This window comes from Neovison vison, chromosome 12 (genome assembly GCF_020171115.1).
Source record: "Neovison vison isolate M4711 chromosome 12, ASM_NN_V1, whole genome shotgun sequence".
In the NCBI taxonomy this organism is placed as follows: domain Eukaryota; kingdom Metazoa; phylum Chordata; class Mammalia; order Carnivora; family Mustelidae; genus Neogale; species Neogale vison.
The window spans coordinates 137,673,701-137,681,508 of NC_058102.1; the positions used below are offsets into that span (position 1 = coordinate 137,673,701).

The following is a 7,808-nucleotide window of genomic DNA, read 5'->3' on the forward strand; positions in this document are numbered from 1 at the left end:
CAATGTGTCTGAGCACATTTTCATTTTGTGATAGGAATGGATGCTGGAGAGCTCAACTAAAGACTGAGGAACTTAATTAAGAATCTAAAGGAGTTGCAATCAAATAATTACTCGAACATTTGTTAGTATGCATGAGCTTATCATCTATGGATCAGAGAAGTCTTAATCTCAGACATAAAACTTGTATACTGTTGCCAGGAGAAGAGATTATGATTTTATCTTTGTCAAAGGCAACTTTATTGTTGGGATCTTTATTTAAAAAAAAAAAAAAAGGCAACAGAGGTGTATATTGGAAGAGGCAGATCTAGTGGACTTCCTTGAATTCAAGGTTGCTTGACCTGAAAGATGGTGTCTGTCCCATGGCAGGAGTTCAGTAAACATTTGCTGAATGTATTTAATGAATTGCTATTGTCTCCCACTGTGGGCTGTACACCTGGACCCATTTCCTCCCATGACATAAAGGAAATACCCATGTGACCACCCCCCCCCCACAAGTAATTTAGTGTCTTGGATTGGATCAAGGGCGAGAGGCTGACCCAGGGAGCTGACCCAGGATAACAGCTGCCAAGAGACCCAGCTGGACAGGCGTGGTGAGGCGGGGGAGGGAGGCGGTGACGGAAAAGAACCTGGCTAGCTTGGGTGCCAGGGAAGTGTGGCTGCAGGTTAGGCAGGACCAGGAAGCCTCAGAAACAAAGAAGTTTCCTACCTCGCAGGGTAGGCAGAAGATGTCTTCCTTCTCCTACCCCCTGTCAGTCACAACAATTTCTTTACCTTTGAAATTACAATTTCTTTGTTTCAAATGGCATAAGAAATATGTTTTTTGTAGAAATATGAAGAGTAAGCAAAAAAAGCCTTCTATAATCCCAGGATTATAAATTGTTAATATTTCAGCATATGATGTATCCTGGCTTGTTCCTGCATATATATGCCTGCACATAAATAAGGTTTTTATACTAAGATACATACTTGTGTGTGTTTACAATACTAGGATACATGCTGTTTCATATGGTTAGTGTTATTAAAATATAACACTCCCTAGAATATATATATATATACATATATATGTATATGTATTTTTGCTGACCCCATAATGTAACAAACACGTCCACTATGGTGGTTCTGAAGAACCCCGCCAAATTCATGAAGAGAGGACATGGATTTCTTCTCTTAAGGGGAGAGTAGCAAGGTTCTGGAAGAACACATGAGGTGGGAAAATATCACTGTGACCATTTATGGAAAATCTGCCCGAGTCAGCGTTCACTGCTCAGATTGGCTATCACACATGCTACCTAATCTTACCTGTTTTCCAAGCTCCTTCTGTCTTCTCTGGAAAGTTAATCAGCAGAATGATGTAACTGACACAGAGGATGAAAATAGAGCAGCTGGGTTCAGACTGAGCGAGGAAACGGAGAGGGTTGCGTACAAACCATGATGGTTATTACCCGAATTTCAGCGCCATCATCTGTGCCCATGGCCTTTGGCTCTCAACTGTGAGGAGTATCCTGAAAAATCACTTTGAAATTGGAAGAGACAAACCACTAAAAATAAAAACTTCTTAAAAAGAAAAAGAAAAAGAAAAAAAGGCGGGGCTTTCTGACTGCTGAGTGACTTCAGGCAAGTCACTGAATTTTCTGTGCCTGAGTTTCCTTATCTGTAAAATAAGGATGATAATAATGCCTCGTTTATGCAGTTATCATGGAGATCGAAATGGGTTAGGAAAGCATTTAGAACAATACCTGCTGTTTAGTAAACTCAATAAATATGACCTCTCATTAGCAGTATGAGCAGTAGCAGTGGTAGTAATTTGAGGACTTTTAATCATTGGATATTTAGATTTCAAGTTTTTGATATTATACATAATTCATTAGAACATTCTTATCAATAAATTTTTGCACACATCTGATTATTTCCTCAACGTGTAACTGTAAGGCATGTGTACTTTAGCCTTTTGATATATGTTACAAACAGTACTCCAGAAGATTTGTACCAATTCATTTATAGTCAATATTTTAAAAGAATGCCAACGGTACCCACTCCCTTTAGCACTAAGGATTGTCATTTTAACATCAATATGTGAATTCATCTTTTCTTTACTGGTGAAGCTGAGAATTCCTTCCATATGTTTGTAGTCAGTTGTATTGAATCTTTGGTAGGTTGCATCTTTTTTCAAGGGTTGAATTAAATCTAACATAAGCTTAATCCAGTCATATTTACTTACTGTTGTGTTTTAATACATATTTTATATATCCCATATTTACTGTGATTTAAAATTTTTTTCCTACCATACTGTATTTTCTGTTTATAATATATATACAGATTTTTTAAAAATTTTTTTATTTATTTTCAGCATAACAAATTTGCATGTCATCCTTGCGCAGGGGCCATGCTAATCTTCTCTGTATCGTTCCAATTTTAGTATATGTGCTGCTGAAGCGAGCACAGAATACCCAACTTTTGTAGCAACATGGATGGGACTGGAAGAGATTATGCTGAGTGAAATAAGTCAAGCAGAGAGAGTCAATTATCATATGGTTTCACTTATTTGTGGAGCATAACAAATAACATGGAGGACATGGGGAGATAGGAGAAGGGAGTTGGGGGAACTCTCACTCTTGAACAGTAGTTCCAATGGATGTAAAAATCTACATTGAGAGGTTTTATCAGAATTTTGAAGATGTCATTCCATTGTTTTAGTTTTTAATTGCTGTTATTATAGTATATTTGCCATCAGTCTAAAGGATGCTCTTGCTGGTTGTTTTAAGGTTTCCTCTTTGCCTTCTGATTTATAGTTTTACCATGAATGATGTGTTCGAGTGTGAACTTGTTTTATCTATGTTATTTGGAGTATGTTGCACTTCTTGAATCTACAGATTCTTGTTTTTGATGAATTCTGGAAAATATTCAGCCATTTTATATGAATACTGGCTCTCCTAAGTCTGTTGATTCATTCTGTGATGTTACATACATTTGGATGTTTTCATTTTATTTTAATATTTCTTAACTTCTCTTTGATATTTTTCATCTCTTAGTCTGTGCATTACAGTTGTTTCCTTATATAATAACATACATATTTTATATATATAATATATAATAACATATAATTTCCTTATATTTGCTTTCCAGTTCACAGATTCTCTGATCAGCTGTGTCTAATTAGATGAAACCTAACAACTGATTTTTAAATTTCAATTACTAGATTTTTATGTTTAAAACTTTTATTTGGTTTTCATTTTTGATCATGGTTTATTCTTTTCTAATGTTTTGTTCACGTCAGATGTCTTATGTTCATGTCTGCTGGCTCTTTCTTAATCATAGCAGGTTATTTCCTCTGGCATTTTAAGAGGTTTTGTTTTTTTTTTAATGTTCTAGATGCCATTCTTTTTTTTTTTTTAAGATTTTATTTATTTATTTTTTATTTGACAGACAGAAATCACAAGTAGGCAGAGAGGCAGGCAGAGAGAGAGAGGAGGAAGCAGGCTCCCCTGCTGAGCAGAGAGCCCGATGCGGAGCTTGATCCCAGGACACTGGGATCATGACCTGAGCCGAAGACAGAGGCCTTAACCCACTGAGCCACCCAGGCACCCCATTTTAAGAGTTTTGATGGTAAGCTCATCCTCTGAAAACATTGTGCAGTCTGACTTCAGTTTCTTGGGGGATTTTATTGGCTGGAACAATTTTCATATTCTTTTCTTAAATTGGGTTTTCCTGAACCATGTTGTTAGTATGAAACAGAATCCAAAATCTGCATGAAGTACAGTAATATATTCCCAGGAAAGATTTTTTTTTTTCCTTCTGACTACCAGGGCAGTAAGTCACACATGAGCTTTTTTGTTTGTTTTTGTTTTTCCTGCCTCTGTGATTTTATATGGATATTTATCTAGCTTAATTTTTCACTGAGGGTGTTTTTCTTTAAGGGCCCCCACTTGCTATGGGAATCTTGATCTTCCTTACTCATATGAGACCACAACTCTGCCTCCTGTCTTGGCAGGAGTATTGAAATTCAAGCCTCAAGATTATGGAGACTGGGCCACCCTCCCTCTGTGGTAACCACAGTGTCAGTTCGTATGCCCACTGCTTGGGTGTTAGCTTATTCTTTATTTTTGACTTCCAGGATTCCCTTTACTTTTTTTTTTTTTAAGCTGCATTTAAAATCACATTTGTCCCATTTTATCTTGCGTTACCAAATATTTGAAATGGCTTGGTTTCTCAACCATTTCACTAAAAATCGAAGTCTCCTCACTTTTTATATTCTTGCAGCTGATCTAACTTAACCTTTAGGATGTCAGTGGAGCTTGAAAAACCACCCGTGCGTGCTCCCTAAAGATCTGGAGGCCTGAATTCACCTGCAGTCTCTTTGAACTTGTATGAGAAGTGGGGTGGGGAGGGCTTCCCACTGCGCAGAGAACACAGTATGTGCTCTGGAGTTCTTGGGTAAAGATCAAAAGTGCATCTCAGGACTTTATGTGGTGCTGCTAAGTCACGAGGAGGAATGAGAAAGTATCAGCAGACAGACTTTTCGGAGCTCCCGTGCTTTGAACAAAGTCTGGTGAGAAAACTGTACAAATCCAAGGTGTCTCAGACTTTGGACAGCCGGAACTTTAAAAATCTGCCTAGCGAAGGACGCTCCTTAAGAGACGCGTGCGTAGGGCATTCACCTTCTAGGTAGAAGTTGCCCTAACAGGTCACATCAGTCCCAGCCCTAAATCAGAGTATGAAGTGTTTCAGTTCAGAGAAACATCAGTTATTACTCTGTTATGTTCTTCTTAGACAGTTGGCCCTTGAATAACACGGAGGTTCGGGACACTCACCACCCTTGCAGTTTGAAATCCAAGTATAACTTTTGCCTCCCCCCAGACTTAACTACTAATAGCCTACTGTTGACCAGAAGTCTTACAGAGAATATAAACAGCTGATTAACACATATTTTTTTATGTCATCTGTGTTATACACTCTTTTCATGCAACCAAACAAGCTAGAGAAAAGAAAGAGTCATTAAGAAAATTCTTAGGAGAAAATATATTTACATTACTGCACTGCATTTATTGAAGTCTGTGTATAAGGGGACCCACACAGTTCAAATCTGTGTCGTTTGAGGGTCAACTATATTTTGCAAAAAGGAAAAAGTTTTTACAGATGATTATTCTAACTTGCAAAATCAGAAGACACAGTAATGCTACTCCAACCCATGATGTGAGGAAGGTAAACTTAGTAGGAGAAAATATTATAAGTAAAGGATCATGAGATTATTTACTATTTTGAATTAGTCTCATTGGTACTTCCCGTGCTCCAGAGAAATGCTTATTAATACTTAATTTTAAAAGATTAAAATGAATATAGTTTTAGGGAAAAATAATTAGTTCTTAAAGTGACAGTTATTTTTTTAATTGCATTACAGAAGGCCTGGAATTAACTGAATCAGATCAAAGCATGGGAAAAATTAATATTCAGAAAAAGTGCCTGTAAACTTTCCAATAGCTCATTGATTTGGGACAGAATCTCTTGAACATAACTAGAATATTGTTTTCAATTAGCAATAATTGCGCCTCAGATAAACCTCATTGGCTACGATACTGCCACTGCGCAAAGCTAACTAGAGTATTAAAGAGGGTCTAGAATCCCCCAGAAATGTGTCAGTGTTCTGCATAGCAACTATCTCATTATTTAATCTATCTGAAATTAATGTACACAGCTTTGTGGGATTTCCTGGCCTCCGATGTTATGGCAAAAACTGCTATTCTACAAAAATCTGCGTTTCCCTTTTCTTCCTGAACAGTGTGACCATGTGGCTGAGGGGCAATGAGGGAATGCGAGCAGGAGAAGGTGACTGTCCTTCCAGGCCTGCCCATTAAAAGCTTCGCGTTCATTTCTCTGGCTGCTCTTTTCCTCTTCTGGGGGACTGAGGCGGCCACCCCCAGGTGACCTTGGACGTCACATGTTAAAGATGGCAGAGCAGCCATCAGCCTGGATTCTTGTACGACTATATGGAGTAGAACCACCTACCTGAACCTTCAGGACTGTTCTATTTCTACTGTGTGGAGCCATTGCGTGTTTGTGTCTGTTCTGTTAGCACAGCCCAGCCTACCTGAACTAATGCCGACCGTAACAAGGACTCCAAGGATACTGGCACCCCAGGAGACCCCCATGTGTGTACCCCCAGATGGAACGCTCTTTTCTAGTGTGACTTACGAAAGGAACTCTGCAGTGTCTCTGACCATACTCTTGAAGAGATGTTCTCTGCCGTCCCTTTGTCACCCAGAGCCCAGGATCTACAGTTGCTGTCTCTGTCACCCAGGACAGCCAGATCCTCAGCCAGCAGTTCCTCTAAATGCACACATTCTGGATACCTGATTATGTAAATCCCTGGACACAGGAAACTGGGTGATGTGTTCCCCTGCCCCACCTTCCCGGAGCACTGGGTTTCACTTGAAAATTTTGGAGGAAGAAGAATATTATTTTCATATTAAAATAAATACTAATGGGCAGAATGCCCGTTGGATGAATTTGGATGAATTTCAAAGACCAAGCATAAGACTTCAAAGAGACTTCAAGCTTACATTTGCAGTTCTGGATCAAGTGCTCAGAGCTCCCCTGGGGTACGCATTCACCGTGCTTTGTGTTGTCAGCATGGTACTTTATTTATTGTTATCCTAAGGGTTTTTAGGTTTTAATCCCATGGCCAAATATTTTCTTCCAGTACAGTGCAGACACCTAATTCAAGTATTGCCAGATATTATCAGGACATCAGATTATTTGTTATTGGCCCCCTTCTCTATCTCCCCAACCCCGAAAAAAAAGAAGAAGGAAAGAGATGAATTGACTATCCAAGCATATGAATGATGTAGTAGATTGTAAACATGAGTCTTCCAGCCAAACCTGGAAAGGGCCACGCTTCCTTTCAGCCTGTGACCTCAGAGGCCTCCTCCCCTTCCCTCCCAGCTCTCCCCCTCCTGCCCCCAACTCTTCATGGAGGTGGGAGTTTTCAGGCCCAGGTCTCTCAACCCAGGCAAGTCCTGGGTGTGTGAGCTGGAGTGATCTGTGTTCTGGCCGTATGACGTAGAATGGCCAGCTTCTGCTCTGAGTGGGCTTGTGTTTAACACCCTTGCTGTGCATTTGTTTTCTTTTCTTTTGTTTTGTTTTTCCTAAAGTGCGTGTCCCTTCTGATAGCCGGTATATTTTCAGTTAGCAGCCACTTGGGAAGGAAACAAGCTCTGACTCTCGCAGCAGTTTAGCAAAGTCTTTCTCATCTTCTGGGAGCGGACACCCACCAGCAGCTCATTTCGGGCTCACGACCCACCTTCCTCTTGCTGCACTCACAGGCCTGCCTTGTGGCGCCCTCTCGAATTGTTGGACGCGTGGCTTACTTGACTCTCGTAAGGAAAGTACTCCAGGGTCAGATTTGCTTTCAGAAAGGGCCAGAATGAAGCGGAAGGGAGTAGGCCAGTGGCAGGGAGGGGTTTGGGGAGCGGCTTCTTGCCTCAACTCCCTAAGGACTGAGAGGTCTGAGAAGGGAGCCTGGGCTAGATCCCAAGGGACAAGTGCTCTGCTTAGGCAGGAGACAAAAAATACTAGCCGACAAGGGAGAGGGGCATCAGGATCAGGTACAGAAATAGAGACCGTGTGGGGGCTGGAAGGGCAGGCACTGGGAAACAAATGGAGAAGCCAGCACCTTGCCCTGGAGTTGGCCAGCCAGAACGCAAAGTTGGGATCGTATGCCTTTTTATGAGTTTTAAATAAGAAATCTTAGGTAAAGTGCCTAGTATATCATTAAAGCTAAATAAGTATTAGTTATCTAAGTGAAAAATTATAGA

At 40.2% G+C, this 7,808-nt stretch overlaps 1 non-coding gene and 1 pseudogene across 1 annotated transcript; both read right to left on the reverse strand.

Annotated features, from left to right (window-relative positions):
* Positions 1-2,323: 2,323 nt before the first annotated feature.
* On the reverse strand, positions 2,324-2,440 carry LOC122892778 (annotated as a pseudogene).
* Positions 2,441-5,453: 3,013 nt separating this feature from the next.
* On the reverse strand, positions 5,454-5,588 carry LOC122892722. The gene has a single exon (XR_006381452.1). It is a non-coding gene; the product is annotated as a U4 spliceosomal RNA (small nuclear RNA).
* Positions 5,589-7,808: the final 2,220 nt, after the last annotated feature.